Consider the following 25,273-nt stretch of genomic DNA (forward strand, 5'->3'; position numbering starts at 1 on the left):
GGTGGTAGGTTACTTTCATCACATTGACCAGAAAACACTCCAACCGTGATACATGTGTCCCCATTAGCTCTCTGGTTGGTACTTAGATAATCTGACAGTGAGTTGTACACACAGCGGTGCCCACTGACCAAAAGTAAAATAATAGGAAATATTAAAGAGATTTTAATTGTGTTTTTCCTTTTTCTGTGATTAGCAGATTTTAAAGCACAGATTTCCCCATTAAGAATAAATCAAACATGTTCATGTAATGCTGACTGACAAGATTTTGCACCAGTCATGTTGCTCAAAAACGGTCTCTGGTTATGCTAGCGTATGACTCTCAGTAGAAGAAGAGATAGAGAGATTACCGCAATTATGGCTGATTGCAACAATGTGCTTACTGTCATCAAACACAGAGATATCACATTCTCTTGACTATTTTATTCAGTTTTTTTTTTTCAATTCAATTCAGTTTTATTTATTTAGCACCAAACCACAAAACATGTAATCTGTGGGGCACTTCAAAGATACAATCTTAATCCAATCAACTACAAGTAGCCTTGCTAAGGAAACCAACAGATAACACCAAAACTTCCCTTTGATCCGATTCTGCATCCTGAGCATGCACTACCTGACTGTGGACAGAAAAAAACAGGAAGAAACCTCTGGCAGAACCAGGCTCAGGAAGGGCGGCCATCTGCCTCAACCAGCTGGGGTTTGAGAGGACAGGAAAGAGGGGGCAGCAGACACCATGACACCAGACCAGAGATACCTTCTGATAAAAGAGAAACATAAGTTAATGACAACAATAATGTAATATGTAGGCCTACATAGAGAAACAAATGAATGGAGGAAGGAGAGGTGCATCATGGGAGGTCCCTCACATGTATTCCTGATTGAAACGCAAAATCTGCAGTTGAAGTAGATGTAGTTTTTTACAGTGTTAGCGGGCCCGAAACAGCCAATCAGGTTGACTTCCTCCGAGTCAGTGGGCACATTGAGATAACCGAGCAGAAAGTTTACAGAGCGCGCGTGTGCAGGCGTGTAGCCGCGCGCAAGTAAGAGAGCAGTGAAGGAGCATATAAATAAAACTGAGAGAAAGAAAGCTATATCTTTATGTGTCTTCAGAGAGAGGAACAAACACAGAAAATGTATTTGATGTACTCAGAATGATTTTGGTTTGCTCAGATTAAATTACTCTGCATGAAAGTATTTTCTGCTCACAACACAGCCGATACGCTTTCAAAATACACGTGTCTGCATTCAGAATGTGGCACAAATATATAACGTAATAATTTATTATCACAAAGTAGGTTTTCTGAGTTAAGGTTTAAATACAGCAACCCTAAAACTCTGTGGTACATAACCTGTCAACAAAGATGGATTAATCAGATCCAATATGGAAGTGTTGATTCAGGGGGAAATCTCCTCAGAAACCAGGTTGGGATTGGGTCTAATATACAAGTTGATGGTTTAGAAAAGACTGTTGTGAGCAGGGACTATTCTAACATTAGTCAGCAGAAACTGGAAGGTTCTCTTTAGCTCCAGTCAGTTCAGTTCAGTTTAGTTATTTCTAGAATCAATTTGTCTACTGTAGAAATACTCATTCATGGTTTGAAACGTGTTGCCTGTAGCTGTTACACAATTATATTGATGCAATTATATTATGCAACTCATGATATGAATGAAATGAAAATGTATTTCAATGTTGTTATAGATGGAAGTGGAGTCAACATGACAAGCTCGGCTGATGATTTTCATCAATTTGCTGATTATTTCCTCAGCTGATGGATTCAGAATATCAATGAATAATCGGGGCCAAGTGAGACGCCACCACAATGTTTGCTCTGTCCAAACAAAAGTACTGAAACATGAGTGAGGAGAGAAATGGATGTAAATTCACACATTTGTACAAGTGTGGAATTCTGGTAAAATAACATGAATGACAAATGGCTTAAATGACCACAGGAGAGTTTAAAAACAGGTGAAATACAACAGAGCACTTGATCTCTAACAAGTTGCACGATATTTAATCAGCTACATTTTTGTATGTCATATTCTTATTTAGAAAAGTAACTCGTGACTAAGGCTGTCAGATAAATGAAGTAAGTTAAAGAGTGTGATATTTACCCCCAAAAAACTGACTGGACTGAAAAGACGTCTTGACCTTTCAGTGTAGATCACAGAGTAATTCATTTTATTATTCTTTCAATTCTTTTCCACAAAATTCACAAGAAATCTTCAATTAGAGTTTTTTTTTCTTGATATGTTGAGGGGGAGTGTGAGCACCTCTTCCTTTTTCAGCTTCAAGATGTCATTCTTCACATTCTGGTCTGCACCGGTTATCTCAGATAAAGATAGTTTGTTTTAAATTTCAAATTTGACCTGAACTAATGCAGCCTGGCGAGCTGTGCTTTCTGCGCTCTGTGGAGCTGACCGGTCACAGTAGACTTGGGTATCTCAGGAACAGCCTGGCTTAAATCAGAACATATAACTTGTTTTATATTCTCTCATGTATTGTAATCCAGAAAAAAAAAATGCAGTTTAAGCACTTAGAAATATTATTCTTGAACTGTGCAATCTCTGTGCTGGGTTCTGATTAATACATTTGTTTTGAGGCAATTCAGCTTCTTCTGAGACTACAAAATGCAGTACAAACTCACATATGAAGCTAGGGACTGCTTAGACTCCTCCATGGCACCAGTGTTACAAGTAATTACGTCACAATAGAGTACTTTAACATGAAGCATTTACTGTATTATATCAAAAGTGCAGCTTCACATCCAGGTGACATTCAGATGTTCACCTTAAACACAACTCTGTCTGCTCCACTGTCTGGCCGTTCTGCTCTGCCATGTGCTGAAGGGATATTTATGGGCATCTAAATGTGCATGAGCAGGTCTGCAGAGCCTTTGTTTCACAGTGGTAATAATGCCAGGGCCAGACCTACTGTCCTTGTCCCCTCAGCCCACTGACTACAAACCTCTGCAATGGAACTTTTTGCGCTACGTTAACTGTCACGACCTGCGGCGGTGGCTGAAAATGGCTTAACTAAACTGTCAGATCTAATAAAGCCAATAAAGGGATCAGATAAATGTTTATTACATAGTGGGAAATGATCATTTCTGGACAGAAATTGAGGATGACCTTTCTAGATAATTCCTCGCTGCCTCGGCTCCACCTCCTTCTGCTGGATAAATCACTGGGTTCCTTTTGTTTCACGGCTGATGGAGCCTTGCTGACGTGGGATTGTTAAAAACCTTGCTGGTTATTCTTTCTTTGTTTGTCCAATTACAGGAGCCCTCTGAGTCTGAAGGCCACCTCAACACACAGACAGGGGCAGGCTGCTGCACTCCTGCTGTTCCAGCAGTCAGAGGACATAATGGTATAAGACCTGAGTCGAAGTGCAAATGGAGACTTTGTCATTGAATATCCGTTATACCAACTTCAGCTTTGTTCAGAAAAATGTCACATTAGATGGTCTAACCTGGTTTGCATTTATATCATATTAAGATATTTCAACATTGGGTTTCCGTGGATATATTTGAAATCTTGAAACCCATATTAACTTATTACTGTGGCTTATCATTTGAATGTAAATGTCAGTTACTCTAAATCTGTGATTAGATAGGAGATTTAATTACTCTTAAAAGCTGTATTTAACTGTTTGTCCCTTAAAAGCAGTAACATATTGTAATTACTCACACCTTAAAGATATTTGTTGCCTTCTGACTGTGATTAGTGAAGGTTATATATATTTCTTATTACTTTGATGTCTTATGTGAAGCACTATGAATTGTCCTGTTGCTAAAACGTGCTATATAAATAAACTTACGTCTCTAACTTCAGTCTATTGCATATTAGCATCGATATATCAAACACAGAGTGGCAAACATGAAAATGACAACAAAGTCCTTAACTCACCAGTTTCGATGATAATTTGTAACATTATAAGTGGAGATAACTAACTATATGGCAGCTATATTCACTACCAGTCACAAGCTTGTCTGCTATATCCCCTAAACCCCCCCAAAACATCCGTAGTGTACTAGTGCATGTGCATGCTAACTTGTTACCAGACCACCTCCTCCCCTAATCAGCAGATCGGTTTTAAAGTTGTTCAGGTTTTGAATTTCTTCTAAAATGACATATCCAGTGTTAGTATATCCTGTGGTTGGTCTGGTAGCTTTCATCTAAGAAAATGAACTGGCCCAAAGTCAGCTGATACTTCGTGATGCCTGGATCAGAGTTCTTTTAATTCTTCCTTGTCTATTTTTCTTCTGTTTCTTCTGTTTGGCTTGGCTCCTATTAGGCACCTCATTTATGAAACAGGTTTTTGATTATATGTATATTCTAAGTGTGACTTAAACTGAAGACCACTTCTAAAATCTCATTCAGGATATTATTTCATTTCTCGGAAAAGCTCTGATTGATGTTCTGCCTGGTTATATGTGAGTATTAATGTTTGGGATGCAGACATGTTCCGGCTTGTGGGGAGCTTAAACTCTATTATGAAAGGAAAGATCAATTAAAAGGTTGATGTTGAATGGCAATTTTCTGGTGAGATCACTTCTTTTGATGTAAGTTCCATCTTTCTCTCCCACCTTGTTCACTGTAGCGGTATGTTTGGCTTTTTGTCAACTCACTTTTCAGTTCATAGAATAATATATTGCATATTGCTTTTGGTTCACTGCTATATGAGGGAGAATCACAATGAAGGTGCCATCGGTTTATGTTATAATGAAATTGATAAACTACTGCTGTGCAACTCACAAATGAAAACGTTACAAACCTGCTCAAGCAATTTATTTCTATGTTCAGCATCTTCCATAAATGGGGACATAAGCATTTTAAATAGTTTAATACATAAATGTATTGTTGTTACAGCTCAGGCCTGATGATTAAACAAGCTTTCTCTGTGTAAGACGAGCACAAATGTTTGGTACGTCGGCCAGCTCCTGTCTGGAAGAAAGTTTCTCCAGCAATGATTCTCCTGCTGTGAAGTGCACGTATGAACAGCTACTGAGAAGAACATTCAAATCTAATTGCCTGCACACCCTTCCAAAAACCATCCCGTGTTCATGTGTGAAAACAGCTCAAGTGTGTCTTTCTATTCTCTAATACTTTTGCCCTCCTTTTTCTTGTATTTCCTATTGTAACGTCTCCTTTCGTGCGAAAAAGCTCATTTCAAATTCATTTTAAGAACAGTGCTCCATTAACTATTTTAAATGTTGTTCACATTACAGAAACAGGAACTTTAAGAACTTACAAAAGGGCATCAGCAATCAAACCCAACAGCTTGTGTGAAGTATTGCCAAAGCTGCAAAGTTCAAGTTTTCAAAGTCAAAAGGCATCTGTTGCGTAGTCATTATCAATGCAGCGGGTGGGGGGCCTTATATCTAAAACAATGCTAAATTCAAGCCTTATACATAAAAACCTGTAACCCTCATCAAATATGGATGACGACACTTAGCCGTAAGCACCTGCAGCTCACAGGTTCACAGCTGAACAGATGTGGCGTGATGAGATCAGGTTAGGGGGTGTTTGAAGAGGCTCACTTACTGCCCGATCCCCTTTATTTTCCTCCCTCCCCCTCACAACATCCTACCCCCCCCTCCCAACCCCTCCTTGGCCTGTCCTCTGAGCTACATGTGGCATGGCTGCCCACTGCTTCCTGTGACAAGCCAAGCTGTCCACTGACCACTTCATTTTTGATGTTGGCAGGCGAAACCCGAGGCGTGGCAGCCAATGCGTGTCTGTGCACACATACTCACACACACACACACACACACACACACACACACACACACACACACACACACACACAAACACACACGAGCGCACACGGAGTTCAAGAGAACATCATCCAAGAAGAGGAAGAGTTTCCAAATGACCAAACACAGGCTGTTTGATGAGTGTTTGCTTTGCCTCTTCTTTGTTTTCTCTCAGAAGTCCATCATTGTATCTGTTTATTTTTCATTTCCCACTTCTTCTTTCTACTGATATTTGTATTTCTGTCTTTCTTGGCTGTCGTTTTCACTTTCATTAAGAAGTACTCCTGTGCCTTTTCTTCTTGGGCTATTTCCTAGCTTTTTGTTTTACTTTCTTTAATTTGTTTGATGAGGATTCTTCTTTCTCTTTACCTTGTCTGTCCCTAGAGTCTGTCCTACTCTTTCTTTATGACATCCTTTCTTCTTGATACGTGCTTCCCAGTTTGAGTCTCTCCATCTTTCCTTTGTTTTTTTCTGTATCCCTTCTTAATCTTTCAGGTGTCTGTCCTTTGTTTTCTTTGTCCATCTTTTTGTTTTTCTTTTTGGTCAACGTCTCTTAATGTCTTCATTCCTTTTTAATGAACTAAAGCACTCATCTAATTTATCACTTATGAGGTCCTGAATGTACTGCAGTCCCAGGTGTTATGTTGTGTTGTAACTCAAACGAGGTGACACTTCAGATCACTTTATAAATGTTGGACCAGATAAAAATACATGTAATACAAATACAATAAAATGATAAAATAACTGTCGCTAACAGTGACTGACACGTGATATCTGAAGCATTAATAGAATTCACATTAAACCATTTTCCAGTCCCTTTCTTTAAAGTTCATATAAGAAAAAGAAAAAACTTGGTCTGAAAGACATTAAAGTTTGAGAACTATGTTTTGTGAAATTGTAAAGTCAGACACTGTTTTCAGGATTTTCTGAGTGGGTTGGTAATCCATGATCTACACTAAAAACAAACTACTAGAATGAAACTCAGACAGTATTTGAATATATATATATTTCTTTAGGTATTAAGCCATTGTTTTGATCAATTTTACATAGAATTCAAAAGTTAAAACACTCTTAGGTAAATTGGTTATAGTTTACCTTTCTACTAGAAAGTGAAAAATATTAATTCTTGATTAACTGCTGCATTCCTTATTATGACTTTAACTGTACAATTTACATATACATATACATACAGGGAAACTGCTTGAGTTGTACCACACAAATCATCTGGTAATAACACAAAGAACACATCACTGAATACATCTTTTTGTACAAACACATGAACGGTCCAGCTACATTTGTGGTATACAAACAAGCTGTAAACATCCTAAACCAACCCAATATAAGAGATCATTCTAAGCATTTCAGTCAACAAGCTTAAACTTTATTACAATAAACTTGGAACCTACACCCACTCAGGATGTTTCAAAGTAACAACTATAATCTTAATAGGAGACACATTTTTCACAGTCTGACACAATTTACTCAGTGGACAACATTTGTTATATACTTTGGTCAAAATAACATTTCAACCATTAACTTTCATCTCTAAGTGGATTTAAGTGGATTTTGTTCGGGCATGGAGTGGCCCACTTGACTCCACTCCTACCCTCTCTTCCTCAGGGTCTGCCTCTTTTGAGATCTGTACGATTTGATAACCCTTAGGGCATGTTATTATGGTATCAGAGAGCATACAGTAAACAACCTGAGAGCTCACACTGCATACCGACATGAAATATGACAAACAAACTTCCTGTTTGCCAGTTTTTCTCTCATGTACTTACATGTCCATCTTGCATTATGAACAGCTGGTGGGCCATCAGTCCCTGTTTTAGAAACAATTTTGAAAAGAATTGCCTAAATTGTTAAAACATGCACCGCAGAACTGCTGGCTGCTTAATAACAACTCACACCTTTGCCCTGTCACATAAACTCTGGACTCCACTGTTGCGCCATACCTCAGGTTTTAGTGGCTAACATTAAGAACAGATACTTGTATGAGAAAAACTTCACCAAAGTTTGTTTTTGAAATGGTCGTTACTGGTCCTGTACCGATGGTGTACTCATGACACATTCAATATTTCTAACTGCTTAAAGGAAAAGATGTAAAGAACTAGAGAATAGAATTAAAGGAGTTGAAACGAGTGGGCTGGATAATCTTTCAAAGTTTAACTCGCAAATCTGAACGCTCACTGAATTATTTTGGGTTTGTTGGTTGATGGTTGTGACAAATATACTCTCAAACACAGAATAATAAAATTCACAATCCTTTTTATGTTGCTTTAGTTGAAATAAAAAGTTAGTTCACGAAGTATTTCACTTGCTAACTATTTCAGTAAAATTCACTGTGGTTAGTATCTATCACCCTGCATCCTGCCCTTCTGTCAGCCATCACAGAACCAATCTTCCCAAAATGCCAAAGACTGCAGAACAGCTTGGGCTCCTTTGAATGACCCGGGGATGAGGAGATGAAAAGGGTGGACTAATTTTGCCCATCTGCGGACGCTCTGCAGGATCTGCTCCGGCCTCAGTGTTGTTGTCAGTGGAGTCCACGTTTGTGCCAACATTTTATTCATGTTTTCAAATAAATGATTCAAGCTCATATAGGTGGATGGTAGTCTTCCAGCTGAATCTGTGGTTTTTCTGAGTGAGCGGATAAAGATGAAACGATTTGTGATTCCTTATTGAAGCTGTTTTGTTTTGAGTTCTGTTTGCTGGGTTAGTGAACTTCATTTTTGTCAAATCTCAAATTTTATCATCACACCGCTTATTCTGTCTTATTGTATCTATTCTTTATTTGCCTGAGTTAACAGTAATTCTTTCTGTAGTGTTACAAACTCAGAACTTTATTACTTGAAGTCTTATCTTATCTTATCTTATCTTATCTTATCTTATCTCATCCTTTACATGAGACTTCATACTTAAAGATGGCCTGGAAGCATACTGTTTCTCTACATTAAATGTGAAAATCCACTTAATTAATTGGAGTAAAAGAGAAACATTACCACAATTACAACTGTATCAACAATGATGTAGTATTGTTGTCACAGGACAATAAAATAATAAAAAATTTACAACTTTATTCAACTTTAAATTTAAAAAAATATGTTATGACTTCCTTTGGACACCAACTTTGGTTAGATCATTTGTTGAGGGTCAAGACTAAAAGCCTTTGGCGCTGGATTCCTAATCCTTGGAAGCAGAAGGGGAGTGTTGTGTGTGTATGTGTAGGTTTGTGTGGTCATAAGTATAGAGTGAGAGTATATGAGGCAGGAAGGCCGCACCCAGCCCATTAAATGTGCGCACTGGCCTGTGAGATGTTGTATCACTTTAATTAGTGGGAGGCTGTGGGCTACGGCAGCGTGAGGAGATGGGGAGAAGGTTGATTGTGTTTTAGTCATTGCCTAAAGCCAGTGGTCCATCTCTCCAATCCCTCCTCCTCCTCCTCCTCCTCCTCCTCACCCGCCTGACGCTGACCCTTCCACCTCCCACCCCTCCCACCCCTCCCCACCCTCATGTGAAGCCCTTTGTCAAGCTTGGCTTCTTCTATGGTCCTTCAGTCAAAGTGGCTGAGACAACATGGTCATTGTCATGTTTGTAGGGCTTCACGTCTCACAGTTTTAGGTCTGTTCTGTTCAAATACCTTAATCTAAACTTCCATAAAATTCCCTCCCAAAATGTCCTTTGAATCTAACACTATCTTTAATTGGAGCTACATTTCCATATTAGACTCTGTAAGACTGCCGATTTAGGAATTCTGCCTCTGGCCTCATCTGCATTTGAGAAAACTGGGATGAAACTTAAATGCTGTCACACCTTCTGAATAAATTGCAAAATAATGAACATTTTAGATAATTACGGCGAATCAGAGCACGCTGAACGCACCCTGGCACTGTGCCAGCCCCTGCAGACGGTCAGAGATGGAGCCATACAGAGTGGAAACAGGGAATCTGGGTAATTGGATTCCCATTGTAGGAGCTAATGAAGTGATGCAATTGAAAGATGAGTCTTTGCCATTGTCTTAAAACTAATTCAACAGCTTGTAGCATTAGACAGCTTAGCCAAATAACAATAACTGCATGACATATAAGGTAAGTTGTTTACAAGAGGATTGGTTGCAAAATGTTGTTTCCACTGTGCAGTGAAGCATAAAATGAAAACAGATGTTCATAACTTTGATGAATACCCCAAAATATAGCTTCACTTTAACACTTATTTATGTTAAAATAACTAAATAACAAAGAGCTCTTCAAGTCAACATCTTTAGTTCTATCTCTTGTTAAAGAAATAAAAAGATGAGTTAAAAAGATACAAAGAAATCATATAAGGAAATGAATTAAGAGCGTGATCATTTCAAAAGTAGCCTGAAGTAAAAAACTTATCAAAATAGCTCTGACTAACAGGAAACAGAGGCTGTGATGCGTGTCATAATAATAGCAAACAGGGAAGACTGATGTCAGAGGTGAAAATCACCAGATAATAGTCCTGTAATGGTCAGTACTGGATCCCATGTTTCTCTCTGTTCGAGCTGTGCTGCTGCTAATTTGGGATTGGATGTAGGACGGGTGCAGGGTGGCAGGTGCTGCTGCTTTTTATTGCCATCATAAAGGTTACCATGATGGCCGTATCTTACAATCCATATTGACAGGACTTTTCAGGAATGCAAAAAAAACAGAAACACAAAAAAAAGCGAGGTCATGCCAATTTCCAGCCTTAGGTGCAACATACCCTTGTAACAGGCCAAGGAAAACATAGACTTATGGAGAATTAAATGAGGCAGGAATAACCACAAGCGTGAAGACAATTATACCCGCTGGAAATCATATATTTGTGAAGATAGTCTCTGGAGGAGTCCGTGTGCTCGGACCCGGTAGGGTTACAGTATCTTCTCTATGCTTGAACTCTCCTTGAACTTGATAGCTACCGTCACTGGAGTGGGACGTGGCTATCTGCCCCTGCATCTGGTTATTTTAGCTGCAATTTGCTGCCTAATGCCACAATTACCTTGATCTATGGCTCCAGTCACCCCTCTAATGGCTCCGTGTCACAATCAGCACATTTGAAGAGGCAAGGGCCTAGGAGGAAGTCCTGACTTTGTGCCACTTACTGTTTGACTGATTTGAGTAGTGCTTTGCCGCTTTTTGTCTAAACAGAGATTAGAAAAAAAACTGCTCGATTGATCATAATAAACAAAGTCTGAAATAGATGCCACTTTCTCCTTTCCATGTATCACATTTGAATTAGACATTTTGATATCAACGTTAGAGTGAAGGAGTAACATTCTGTTTAAAAACATATAATGACACCTTTTTGGCAATTATTATACATTTTATAAACATTTATAGAAAACAGACTGACACACACAGCCGATGGCAGGTAGTTAGTGATGTATCTTTTTTAGCTTGATGCATTAACATCTTTAAACATGTTTTCCCATTAACGCTTCCCCATAGTCATGATCTGATTTGAATGTAAAAGCCTAAAAGGTAACAGTAAAATGCAAGAAGCCAGAGGCCTGATTCTGAGAAGACACTGCAGTGTTTAGAGATCACAATTTGGCTGCCTGGCATCCTCTTTTCGCAATGAAAAGCAGCCCCCCGAAGTCCACTCCATCACGGCATGGCACTCTGCCCTCGCTGTGGCATGACTGGGACAAGGATGAGTGGCGGTAAAGGACAAACTCATGGACACCAGTTGGGCTCCCAGAACCAGCACACATTATTACCCCCAACAGAAGCCGAGCAAAGGTGGGAGCCAGGAGCCCGTCCCCGGCACAGCTTCGGTGGGAGTTGCAAAAACAGATGGCCACCCCCAGCAAGACATTAGCTGCAGAGATTTGAAAACATCTTGAAGCCCCTGTTGCCACACAGACAGTGTGGTCAGGAGGCTAATGTGAAAATGGTACGACATCACATTAAATGGTGATCTGGGCAGGGATAAAAACAGCAGCTTTGCAAAATTAGAAGGAGCTGCATGCTAAAATGTATTATTTGGGTCTTCAGTGTAACATTCAGAAGGCCAGCGTCCGACTGCACACGGAGATGAAGCCGAGCATCTGGTCAAAGTGGATGCTGTTGATAAGGAACAACAAGCCGGTTGAAACAGAGGCTTTTCCATGCCTTCCAGGAGATTCATTGTTGGTTTAAAACACAACAAAGCAAAGTTTCATTACAACCAAACTCTTTCCCATTTTATTAACCTTATTAATCATAAAATGAACCAATTTTTACAGGTGAACAGGTAAAAACCATGCATATTTTTTCAACAGCACGGTTTAGCTTATTCTTTCCAATTATCTAACCCTGGCTATGGATAACTATCTATTTAATTTTTTTCCTCAGGTTCCTGAATCAGCATAACTGGTAGCAACATTGAAGAAATCGACTGGTCGGTGGGTGTTAACCATGGTGCATCCTTTTCTACCAACAATCTAACATAAAGTTAATCAATTACAACTGTTATTTCAAAGCAGTCCAAATAGTCAGTGCAAATACAGTGACGTTAACATTCTGAACAGTGTTGATATTGGTGATTTTTTGTGAAATTAGGTCACTTTGGTCTGACACACCTCTGGTTACATCCTTCAGTTAGCTTTTTTCATTCCAAACAGGTTTATTGTGAAACATTCATGTTTCTTTTAAGAGGATTCTCACAAAGAAACAAAAACAACAAGACATTTAATAAAATAAAAACTACACATACACGTAGTATATCTAAGAGACCACCCTCCCATGGAGCCTTTACTATTATTATTATTATTATTACTATTATTATTATTATTATTATTACTATTATTATTATTATTATTATTATTATTATTATTATTATTATTATCATCATTACCTCTTCCTCTCTAGGAGTGCTTTGCTACTTAGACATCTATATTAGTTTATCTGTCAAGATAAAAGACTAAAGTTTGCCGAATTTTCTCAAAGTCCCCAGCTTGTCTTTTAGAATGAATCTAGTTTTTCTCTAAATGAAGAGTATCTGTCAAATCTGTCAGCCAGGATTTGAAGGAGGGCACCGTAAATGTAAGATCAGTTAGAACACTATATGCTAGAAGCTTATTCCCAAATTGATTGAAATAGGATCTTGTTCTATCTGGACTCCCAATATCATGGAGCAAAAAGTTGAATATGTTACACCAGTACTCTTGAAATTTAGGACAAAAGGCATAGCTGTGTGAAAAGGAAGCCTCCATGGACTCATTTTTCTCTCACAGAAGTGATATCATGTGCAACTTTGTCTTTGAGTAGCGTCATCTGTGTAAGATTTTGAATGGTATTAAACAGTGTAAGGCATGAATAGAACATTCTTGGATGTGCTCTAAACTCCAAAGTCCATTTTGAGAAGGCACATACTTGGTAGGGTCTCATATAGTTGGGAGATTCTCAAGCGTGAATTGCCAAAAAAGTTTAATGATCTCTAGTTTGTGTGGTTTCCCCCTTTCTAAGTTAAGATGGTGAGTTTTAACATAGTCTCTGATGGAATCTGAACAACTGTTTCTTAGCTAAAAGTTGTATGAAGTTGTTGCAAAGAAGCAGAAGTAGGAATTAGTAAAAAATTAGTGCCGGGTCAGCATTTCATTACCCAGGCTCCGCCCTCGCAGTGACGCAACACCTTCGGCTCTGCTACACTTACTCAGGCAAACTGCTCATTCAGGTGGATTCGAGTTCCCGAAAAAATGGGAACTCCACCCACTTTGTCGGGAAGCAATCACCTTTGAGCAGCGCCAACGGCCCAGGGTAGAGGCGTGTTCAAGGTAGTGACGTGGTTGAACTGCCACTCAACCCATGGATTGTACACGGAAGCGCTTCATTCAATATCAACATGGAGCAGCGTCAAGCTTTTGACACTGCTGTAGATGCTGTAATGAAAGTGTTCGACGGGAGATTCTCGTTAAAAATCGAGCAAAGAACAGCCCTTGAATCATTTCTTGACAGGAAAGACGTTTTCGCCTTGCTCCTTACTGGCTTTGGTAAGAGTTTAATCTACCAGTTAGCCCCGCTGGTAGCTAAATCATACGTCAGAGGAAAGAGTGGTGTGATTGGCTTAAGCTTAGGCACAGCCTTTTCTGGCCACAACCAGTAGCAACCCGAGGGAGGCGGGTTGACCAGGCCATTTCGAATCGTATTCGTTATGGTCTTGGTCAGACCAGAATCTCGAAGAGATTTGAAAGTCTATGTTAATCAGGCTAGCATTTCATAATGTCTCTCCCTTTCTGTTGAAAGTCCAAGATGGAAAAATCACTGCCCTGATGAAGACATACAAAAAAAGGAAAGAAAATGTAGCAGGAAGTTTAGCAAAAAAGACAAGCAGAAGAAAAAAAACAGAACTCAAGGTGACACGGATCATTGTGTCCAGTGCTACGGTTGTTCAGCAGGGGTGATGTTTGTCGCAGGGGTGCCAAGAGACTTGTGAACAGAGGGTTTGGCTATTCCTGGACATATTCTCCACACCTGCGTCCAGAGTGCACCGGGTTGGCATTTCAAACTTTATCACCTGTCACAAGAGAGAAAGAGACTGCTCTGGAGAGCGCTGCACCCCACTGCCACCAGCACACACACCCCCCCGACCCTCGCCACCCTCAATTCGCCAGACTCAACACACGTCCTTGGAGTTGTGCTCGGAGAAGGAAGACAAAGACTTCCCCAGTGGGTGGGCTACAGCCGCTGGCCAGCCCTCATCCATATTGTCTTGTGGCTCCTAATTGATAAGGGATTTGACTTCTTCTTGATCTTGTAAAGCTAAAAACAACTTTTTAAGAGATGCATTTACATATGTGACAATGACTGTCGGTTCTTTTTTTGACTTCTTTCAGCTACAAGGTTAACAAAATATAATTGTAAGGTTATCGTTATAATTGATTGTATTGTTAGATTAATTCACTTTCCCAAAGAATAGGAGCCGATAATACCTTGAAATCAGGTTTTACAGTAGCATTATTAGGAGTACTGTGAACATTGGGGGTGGGGTCGGGAGTCATCAGTGGACGGAGTCATCAGTGGATGTCCCCATAACCACAGCAATGTACATTTTTAGATAGAAAAAGTGTGGGGTGGCAGTCTCTCGGGGACACACTGATCAAGGTGACATGTCTCTCTGATATCCACGGGGGGTGTCTGGGCTTCAGAAGGCCATGGTGTCACAGCAACATAGCCACACACCAGATGATGTCATACCAAACACACACACACAGGGACTGACACCACCTCCAGTGGGGGATTATGAAAGATGGGGATTAAGCTGTCTATATTTAAAAAAAAAAGTTTTCCCATGTGAGCTAAGTGCAGATATTGAGATATTGAAGTTGTGTGAACATCAACTGCAGAAAAAGACGAGACCAAACTGTACACACATTTCGCTGAACACCTCTAGTGTTCATTGTTCATGTGGGAAAACGACTATAGTTTGAGATAACCAATCCAGTCTCCCATAAACTTAAAACACACTGTTGATTGGTCAGGACCCTGCAGTGGTGGTTTTAGATACACAGGGTACCTCACAAAGTCACACCTCTGGACATGAAAGGTTTCCAGATCTGGTAACATTACAGTCATGGGACACATCACCATGGGAACATGAAAAAAGTTGGTGAAGCTTTTTGCAGTAAAATGTATTTGTGTATTCTAATACCTAACTGTGTTGTTTACCTAACTTTGATCAAGTACATTCCGTAAAGTTAGCTAATTGTGTGTGTCAGCTAACTTTAACCAAGTTACCTACTTTTTTTTACCTAGCCTAGCATTAACCGAGCTCTATTACTGTCTTACCCTAACCAATAGTATTTAATAACGCATACAGTTCTACAGCAAATTCATTCTAAATAAGAAGGGCTGGGCAACGATTAAAATGTTTAATCTAATTAATCAAATGATTTCCCTGATTAATCACGATTAATCGCATTTGTATGCAAAATCCAAAAATTCATTCAAAAGTAGTGTGTAGCCTTTAGCATTTAGTTTTATTTTAAATGTGCTGCCATATGAATGAAAGTGCCATAACATTTGTTGTGCAAACACACTTTTAACATCAGCATCTTTCTGTAGTTTTTATGTAGAAGCCTCGCTCCACTGTCTGTTTCCTTGAATGACTTGCTGCTATCAGTTGTGTGTTTTGCCTTTAAATGATATTTTAGACTGGAACTACTACGGTGAGAAGACAATTCAACTTGGCAGTGTTTACAGATGACTTTGGATCTGTGGACTCCGCCGTCTGGAAGAACTTTAAAATGAAAATGGCCGAGTAAAAGTTCCGTACCCTTCTCCATGTTTGGTGGATCCGCCGATTACTTTCTTTTCCGGTTCCGCAGCAGAAAGCAACAGACTTTTACCAAACAAAAGCCTGTGAGCAACAGACTTTTACAATAATAAAACCTACACTAATGCGTGGTAAAATATTTGTCGGCGTTAAATAATTGACGAGTTAACGCGATGATAAAGAATTAACTCGTCCGGCCCTAAAGATAAGACAAAAAGGAAGTGAGAAACTGCAGTGTCAAACATTGTTGTCATCCCTGTAATTTCCCAGTACACTTCGACTTGTTTATATGATCCTTGTTAGATGTTGATGAGCCAACACCGTAGAATAATGCTTTTTTGTGAACGTTTACTATTGGCAAAACCGGTGTGTCACTTGCTGCCCAATAAAGGATAACTGGCGTAGATGAAAATCCACAGGTTTCTTAGGTTGGGAATAAACGTATTGTTTAACCTCCTGCTCACATGGTCAACCATCTTTGTTGTCAGCCCAACTGTTCACATACCTGCTTTTGTTCTACTTCAGTTCCCAGCAGATTCCTCCAGGCCGGACCCTGGCTAACTCAGACTGTGCAGAACCTCATGATTAACAGAATAAAAATAATGAAGAAAGGGACTTAAAAGGAGGTTGATATTTGTTTTATGTTCAAGGCTGCAGAAAAAGCAAAAGGTATTTGAAGACTCCTCTCGGCTTATGAGTTGCATTAATTTCTTAAGACATGCACAAGTGATGGTCCAAATTAACGCAGGATATGTTAGGTAGCCATCATAAACATGTGAACGTCTTTATTAAGAGCAAGTCCAGACCAAACGAGTTAGGTGTGAAAGTACCTTCAATCATGGCAACCATGTTAACACAAGAAACTGAGTGTTGCACAACAAATACCGGTAGGTAAATTCAAAGTGTGTAACATTATTAAAGGGAACTCTTGATACAATGTGAAAGAAACCCATATTGGTGGTATTTTTCAGGTGATCAATACAAAAACTTCAGACTTCAGTTTTCAGACTGTTGAAGGATCTGCAGACTGCCTTGGCACCAACACACATATGCTACAATGCACACACATACCCATCTCTCCCTCATCTTGACATTTCCCAGTAATGAAATACTCTGGCCTCAACACATTTTCTCCCTCCAATTTTCCAAGTTCTCTCCCCCTTCTCACCTCACCAACACACACACACGCACACACATACACACACACACACACACACACACACACACACACACACACACACACACACACACACACACGCACACACACACACACACACACACACCTCCCCGACCAAACTGCTTGAGCCACTTGCCTGCCAGGGAAGCAAGATGGCCCTCCAGCCCTCCAGCCAATCAAACAGCTTGGCTCACACAGGAGATCACAGGCCAGCTGATCCAGCCTCCCTACTCCTTTCTTCATCTGCTCTTCTGGAAACTTTTGGACCCGAGCAGAACGTAGCTGGTAGAGCTTCATGGGTATGCTGGGCAGAGTTAGACACAGAGAGACAATCAGATTGTTGGTGTGACTTCGTGTTACCAATGAGTGCTTGGATAATGTGCGTGTTTATACTTTATGCTCAAAGGATTTTTCTCTTCATGACAGAGAGTTACGTGTTACAATCAATATCAAGAGGTATCTATCTTTTGCATATTTCCTTCATATATCCTGTTAATGTTCCAACAAAACCAGCGTTATTATTTTGAATTGATTATGAGAAATATAGTTGAAAAAAAAATCTAAATTTTTTAAAGTTTTAAAGTTAATTGATATGTGTGGCTACACTGCATAAAAAAGCAACTGAAAACTGAAACTCAGACTATTTTACAGACTGAATGTTGTGGATACTGAGAAAATGATATAGTATTTATCAATGTAACAGCTATAAGAAGTGAAACGTTTCAAAAGAACAGAGATATAATGTAGAATGTAGAAGAAAGTAGCTTCATGAAAACATCCCAAGACAGTGCAATGCACTTCAGGTAATGGAGTCATGCACTGGAGCTGCATTATGCACCGAGACCACCTGGACCCCAGTGAGCACACACAACAACCCTTCCTTTAATACTTCCAGAACTACACTGTCATGATTTCTAAATGTGTTGCTGGCAAACATGCCACATGTCAACACAACATGTTAATATGTCATCTTAACATGAAGAAAGCCAAATCGTCCCACTTCATCATTCAGCAGATGTTTTTCAAAGTAAAATGATACATGCAGCACTGTCTCTTTTGGTCTTTTAAACATTCCTTTTATATTTTCCAAATGAGAAGCGTAACAGAGGATTTCTTTTTAGATTTCAAACATCTGAATACATGTTTCCATCAATAAATGTGCTAGATACATGATTTTTTTTCTTAAGCGTTTTTACCGACTAAACTAATCAAAAGTGCATCTGGTTCTGAAGGTAAACTTCCAAACAGCATAAACTTTTGCTTTGAAGAAAAAAATGGAACTGCTACAGAGTAAACCTCTGGCAATGTAATCATACCTCAGCAGTCTGTTCCCTTAAGGTTTTACACTGTCTGTGTCGGATATGAATGTCTGTTTGACAATGGTAAATGAGCTCAGAAAGGAATTTCTTTTTACCATATAGAGAGGGATATGGATGGGGATGGCTCAATGTCATGAGCCAGTACAAGTGTGCTGTGGTGTATTTCTCTGGAGAGCCTCCCTCTTGGCATGCATTTTCCTAACTTCTTGGTCACTTCTTTCCTGCAGCTGGTGGCATTCTCCTTTATTCTCTCTAAATACTGCTGCTGTTTATGACCAAAAAGCAGAGAAGTGCTTTAAATGCTTTATTTGCAAACCATTAACACACCGCATACATGTACACATTGTACCTCTACACACAGTGTGGAAAATAGCTACTTTACTTGCAGATCCTTCAACCTTTCAACTTTAAAGGAGAAGCTACTAGTTTAATCATGAATCTGATCACAGGCTTCAAACATGCTAAAGAATGAATTAATAAAAGCATCAAAACAATTTTTCCTGAGTGATTTTGGAACATTATTATCATCATGACTTAGAACTAAATCTAGGTTCACCATTTAAATGACTGTAAATGTAAATTTAGCCTGGAAAAATGCACACACCTTTGTATCGTCAGATATCAGCACACACAAACATACTCCATGGCACACACCCTGGAAGTGAAAATCACTTCCCGGCCCTACCGGGAGACGAAACTGTTGTGTGATTATGATGAACTGGTTAAACTGCAATTACGCCAGCAAGCGACGGGAGAAGAGACGACAGCAGTTTAGACGACAATTTGGGAGGCGGTGGCCGTGGCTGCTGCAGCTGGGGCTTGTTTTAATGCTGTAATTGATAGACTCTGCCAGTCACTAGTGGGTTCAGAATTAAAACTCAAATTATCATCATTAGAACCCCTCTCTAATTGCTGCATGAAATGCACATCAACGTTTTTGTTATTCATTATAAAATTACACTTGCGTTATCTAATTTCATCAGCTGCATTGACAATGGCCACTAAGCCATTATCTGTGATTGGAGGCGGACGTTTAGCTTGTTTTTTCCGCCTTCTTCAACTTACCCACAGCTTCTCTTTTATGTCTGTTAGATGGAACATTAAAACACTTTTTGATGTTGGTGCATGTCATAAAAACAAGGTATTCCTCCTTCAAACAAACGCTGTATACACCAAAAAAAAACGACATGTCAATCAATAAGTGCAGTGACGAGCTCAATGCAGAGGATGCTCATTTCATCACTATAAGGAGATTATATTTTTTTTTTATGATTATCATATTTCATCAGCAGGAGATAAGAAAAAGTTCTGTTTTTTTATTGAATACTGTTAAAATGTTTCAATGTTCTTGCTTTTGTTCCATTGATCTCACTGATATGTGCAGTTTTTTGGGTTTTTTTTGGCTGCAGAGATTTTTAGTCCCAATCTTGTGTTTGGAAATGCTTTTACTTTCAATATCAAACATTGCCCTGAGCTATACCAGTAAATTTCTTCGATCTGACTGCATCAAACATGTAAGTGATCTCCAATCACAATCATTCAAAATTTTTTTCCCAACCACATTATTTCCATGAAGATGATGGTTCACCGCTATTCTTCAAGATTTCAATGAGTTGGGCAGTTCTTAACCCAATTTTAGTTCTTAAACCAAGTTTCAGCAATCTCCTTAGTTGTTAGATCAAGATGAAGTTATCTGCTTGATTTGGATCAATAATTTGCACCTTCTGAAAATGAGTAAGAGTTTTTTTGACATAGTTACTTAAGGAGTGAGAAGCTCCTCACTGCACCCGTTAGGTTCAAACAGCTTATTGCCAGCTGAAACACTTTAATCACTGTTGCACTTTTCCCAATGGGAGGCTCGTGATTTTGTTTGGCTATGCAGTGTTGGGCTCGAATGTTCTCTGATCTATAAAATAACAACAAACTGTTGACTTTTTAAAAAAAAAAGAAAGAAAAAAGGAAATTTACAGACTGTGCTGCTGAAAAACTGGAAGACAAGAAACAAAATAAAGACCAAGAAAGTAGAACAATTTAAACCAATGCAATGTGGTAAAAGTGAGACTACTTCATGTGGCACTGACATGAGCAACAAAACACTTCACAGTCCAGATGGTAAAAAGATTACATATCATAACTGGTAACACAAAAGCTAACCAGTTGTGAAAGCCTTCTTATCCAGCAATCTACAGTCTCCTTGCCCCCAGCTTAGTCTGCGTCTTTGTGTCTGTGTGTGCACCCACACAGAACATACGTACAGTAGATATTTGCTGAGCGGGCTGGACTACTTGCAGACTGCATGTGTGATTTGTGTAGGTGTGTTTGTGCCCTTGACATTGTTCCTGACGTTCTGTTGTCCAGCTGTAACGCAGTCAAACAGTGAACAATCAGCATCTGCAGTGCTGTCAAGCTGTTAGCAAGATGTAAATTACCCTATAGTCTTTCACACAGTGCAAAATGGGTCAAATGTAACAGAAGCGTGGCATCTCCCTAGAAACTGCACGTCCCAAATAAATGCACTCAGATCTATCCAAAAAACGTGTTAATATCAAAGCCTGTTAGCATGCATGCGACTGTTTGTACTCTTTTTTTTTTTTTGCCAGCAGGTGATCTGGAAAAAGACTGCGATGTTATTTTACCACAAATCAAAGTTTATAGTTCGATGCAGCATCACTCTGTAGTTGTGTTCTTCATTAAAAGTATTTTTCCTCACCAAAAACGGGCCCAATTAGAGTGTATTAATGATTGTTAAATGTGCATATGCTGGAGCTGGAAAATGGGAAGGTTAATAGACAGGCAGCGTCACACGATCGCATTTATCAGTTTCTATTTATCTCTCCTTGGGAGGTGGCAGGTTTACAGTAAATACCTTCTGTCCCCCTAATTTCCTAATGATGGTGATAATGATGGAGAATGGCGCAGTCATTAGCAAGGACAGGCTCTGTGCATCACTCTGTCAGCTATGTCTCTCCTAGGCCCACAATGAGAAGTGATGGGGCCCAGCTGTTCCCCACGTTCTCTCCCCAAATTGAAGCTCTCTCAGAGACAGAGAGAAAGGGGAGGTGCAGGGAGAAGGTAAGAAAAGGACACAAAGTTTAATAAAGAGAAGGGAAAAAGAGATGTTGCATATCAGCCAACCAAGAAAGGACAAAGAAAGTCAGAAGTGTTGAATAGAATTTATTCCTTTGTCAACTTGGCTCTTAACTGAGCACATAGATAACAAAACCAGCAATGCATAGGAACCAAACTTTCCCTAGAGTCATTTACAAACAGAAATAAGTGTAAATGCCAGGCTCGACAGTTGTTGTCTAACACCAAAGAAGACACCTCAGAAGACTATGTGCTAACCTTGAAGTACTGAAAGAAAGTAGTCTAAAAGCTAGTGGAAGAAGTAAGAAGATAAAAAATTAAAAGCTATGCTGACAAACACTTTACATAACAGGGAATGCATATTTGACCTTTGCAGCATCCTGTAGCTACAAAGGTCAATTATGTCAACTGTTCATGTTGGTATCAGTAAACACAGATATCTGTACTGTCAACGATGTGCCATCCAACATTAATCACCTCACAGTCTGTTTCTAGCAATGATCACCTACCGCCAGGGGTCGCTTTAAACTATTTTTATTTATTCATTTTGTAATAATGACAGGAAAATCTGAAAGCTGTCGGCCATTTTGATAGATCAGACCACCTTTAGTAGACCCCCTCTGTCCACTTGAGGGCAAATGTGTATTATTAATAAGTCATTAATAGACTAGTTTTTGCTGGTTTATTCATATTTATACGTGTTTGGTAGGCTTTAGCTATCCCAGTGTGTCCAAAGTTTTTCGGGTGAGCCCAGTAATTTAGATCATTTTGAATAAGAGGTGAGGAAAAGAAGAACCGATGCAGTGGAGGATGAGAAGACACAAGTACTGAAGCAGCAGCTCATGTTGATGTGGAAAAAAAGTCTAACGCAACCTCTGCTAATGACAAAAAGAAATCCGACCCAACAAGTCCTAAACCCCTAAGCTATGGGTAACTTTTTTCCATTTTTCCAACAGCAAATAAGATCATAGAATCCACTGATAACAGCTCAAAAAGGTACACTTTGGGCTCACAAAAACGTTTTTTTTTTTTGTGTGACCATCAACAGACCAGAGTAAGAGTTTTAAAAACCAGCAACTTAGAGTTTAGAGCAAATTGGACTATTTGTATTTGGGCCATATAGGACTTGTCTAAGTGTTTTTTTAAGGTTCAAGACAGACTCGACCTCTTCACACTGGGTTATGTGATTCGACCTTTGGTCACATAAAGCAGGATTTAAACCAAAATAAACTGTTTATGGCCAGGTTTACTGTTACACATTAGATCAGAGCTTGGTATCCTACAGAAGAAGATATACAGTACTTCTGGCTTCCCCTCCTTCCTCTCTGCTGTGCTTCAGTCTAACCTTTAAAGCCCCCCCGTGGGGAGGAGGCTGCAGTGAACATGCAGGTTTGTACCTTTAACAACTTTTACACACTTTATCTGGCTCTTACTAGTTATTTTTTACAAAGACATGGTACATTCTTGAAAAGCACATTAAAACATACTAAGAGGAGCTAGAAGAACCTGATTATTTCATAGAATCTCTATTGTAATACTCTCAAACCATAATGACAAAAATTTAATTCATTCAAGTTTTTAAGTTCCGCTTTACACTCAGAACTACTTAAGACTGGGTAGGGACAGGTTAAACCGGTTTTACATCAGGTTGAGATGAAGGGGTATGAGATTAGACTGGATATCCACCAATTTAGACTGGGTTTAGGCTCCGTTACGCTATTATTTGATTTAAGAGATTTAAAAATTTGCACAACAGTTTGTAAATTCTGATGTAACATAATCTGAATAAACATAATGGATGCTATGCTAGCAAAACTGGGCATCAGAGCCATAATTTAATTTGACAATGCAAAACATTAACCCATTAAAGTGAAAGAGAAACCAGATAGTTGACACCCTGAAAAGCACATGCCTGAATCCTGCATAATGTATATTATCCTGCCCAATGTTTTATTCTAATATTGATGCCGACTGTTACTCTGCTCTAATAAAATCCCTATATTATAGCTAATGGTCGAATCAGCTCATCAACATAACATATTTTATTTTATGTAGCGGCCCACTAATGTAAATACATATTTAATATTAATTTGGGTTCCATTTTGTATTGGTTAATCTTTCTACACCTACTTTACTTTGCTTTTTAGTCTGCATGCTGATCTGAAACTGTTAGCTTTGCTAGCAGGTTTGTTGTGACATATTAGCATACATTATTGTAAGTTATGTTACATGATGCACAATGCAAATACTTTTAACTATCTGAACATTTAAAATGTATGAAGCAAAGAGATTCATGAGGCTAAAAAGTCAGACTTCTAACTGGAGGTTGACCAGTTTGTCAGTTGGGCCGATTACACTGTCCTTGCAGTAGAATTGACTAAATATTTATAATCAATGGTATTTGTGACAAATGGCTGTGTGCCACTGTGATGTCAGTGTTTCTGATTCAATCTTTAAACATTATAGCATCAGAGTAGCAGGCTTTGCAGTCTCAGACTGTAGCGCCACATGTCCAAGGTAAAAAACAAAGCTTTCGAAACTATTGTTATTTCATTCGAATAAAAATTCATTCAGCTTCTTTGCCTTTCGTGGGAAAATGTTTGAAGCCAAATTTAATCAAGACAGTTCAAGCAGTCAATATTTATTTAAATTTTCAGATTTGCGGAGCATGTTACAGTTAGAGCGAATAGTCAAACAGGCCCTGTGGTGGACTGGCAAATCATCCAGAGTGTACCCCACCTCTCGTCCAGTGGCAGCTGGGATGGGCTACAACCTCCCGCACAACCCTGACTGGACTAAGTGAGTGTAGAAAATGGATGGATAGTCAAATATTCCTCTTTTCCCACAGATTCATTTACGAATGAGGTTTATCTGAGAACTGGCTTGTTCTGTGTAACAACTGCTCTCAACACAAAGAAAGCTGATGGTAGAGAGTGTAAATGTGAATCCATGCATTTAATTCATTGGGGTGAGTAATCCTTGAAAGGCAAATCTTGGAAATTAAACACAGAGGCCTGACTCAAGTTGAATAAATTCTGCCCCCCCCCCACCCCTAAAATAAATAGATGATAAATATAAAAAGAAAAAAGAATAAAAATCAGTCTGGCTAATTTCAAAACTGGAAGTGTACGATATTTAAAAGTCACCTCTGATGAAAAGTGTGAAGTGATTAATTCATGGTGGGATACGCCACCTTGTTAGGCTGAGCTCTTTACTGGCTAATGGCAAAACATGCATAATAGAAAGGTGGTTCTCATCCTCCCCACATTGTCTGTCTTCAAAAGAATTAAACATGGAGCCATCAAGTTAGATGTGTTCTGCTCAAATAATTGTTTTGGAACAAGAGGGAGGATTATTTCTCTTGGACTGCAGTGAAACACTACAATGATAAAAACACGTAAAAAAACCAACTACATTTTGAATCTGAATGAAGTTAAAACAGGCAGGGTTTGACTTTTTTTTTTTTTATGAAGATGAATGCTTAAGTCTCCCTAAGACAATGTCTGTTATTTTATAATACAGTAATAACATTATATATTTAACTTACATGTAATCAAGATAATGTCTGATGGCTGATAGAGTAATTAAGTGTGCATGTTTGAAGGAAATGTTCAGAGGAAGAGGAGTGGAAATGAGCTGTGGTGCTAGTGTATCCCTATGGTTGTAATAGCAGGGACTTG

The sequence above is a fragment of the Odontesthes bonariensis genome, chromosome 6 (genome assembly GCF_027942865.1).
Source record: "Odontesthes bonariensis isolate fOdoBon6 chromosome 6, fOdoBon6.hap1, whole genome shotgun sequence".
NCBI classification, from domain to species: Eukaryota; Metazoa; Chordata; class Actinopteri; order Atheriniformes; family Atherinopsidae; genus Odontesthes; species Odontesthes bonariensis.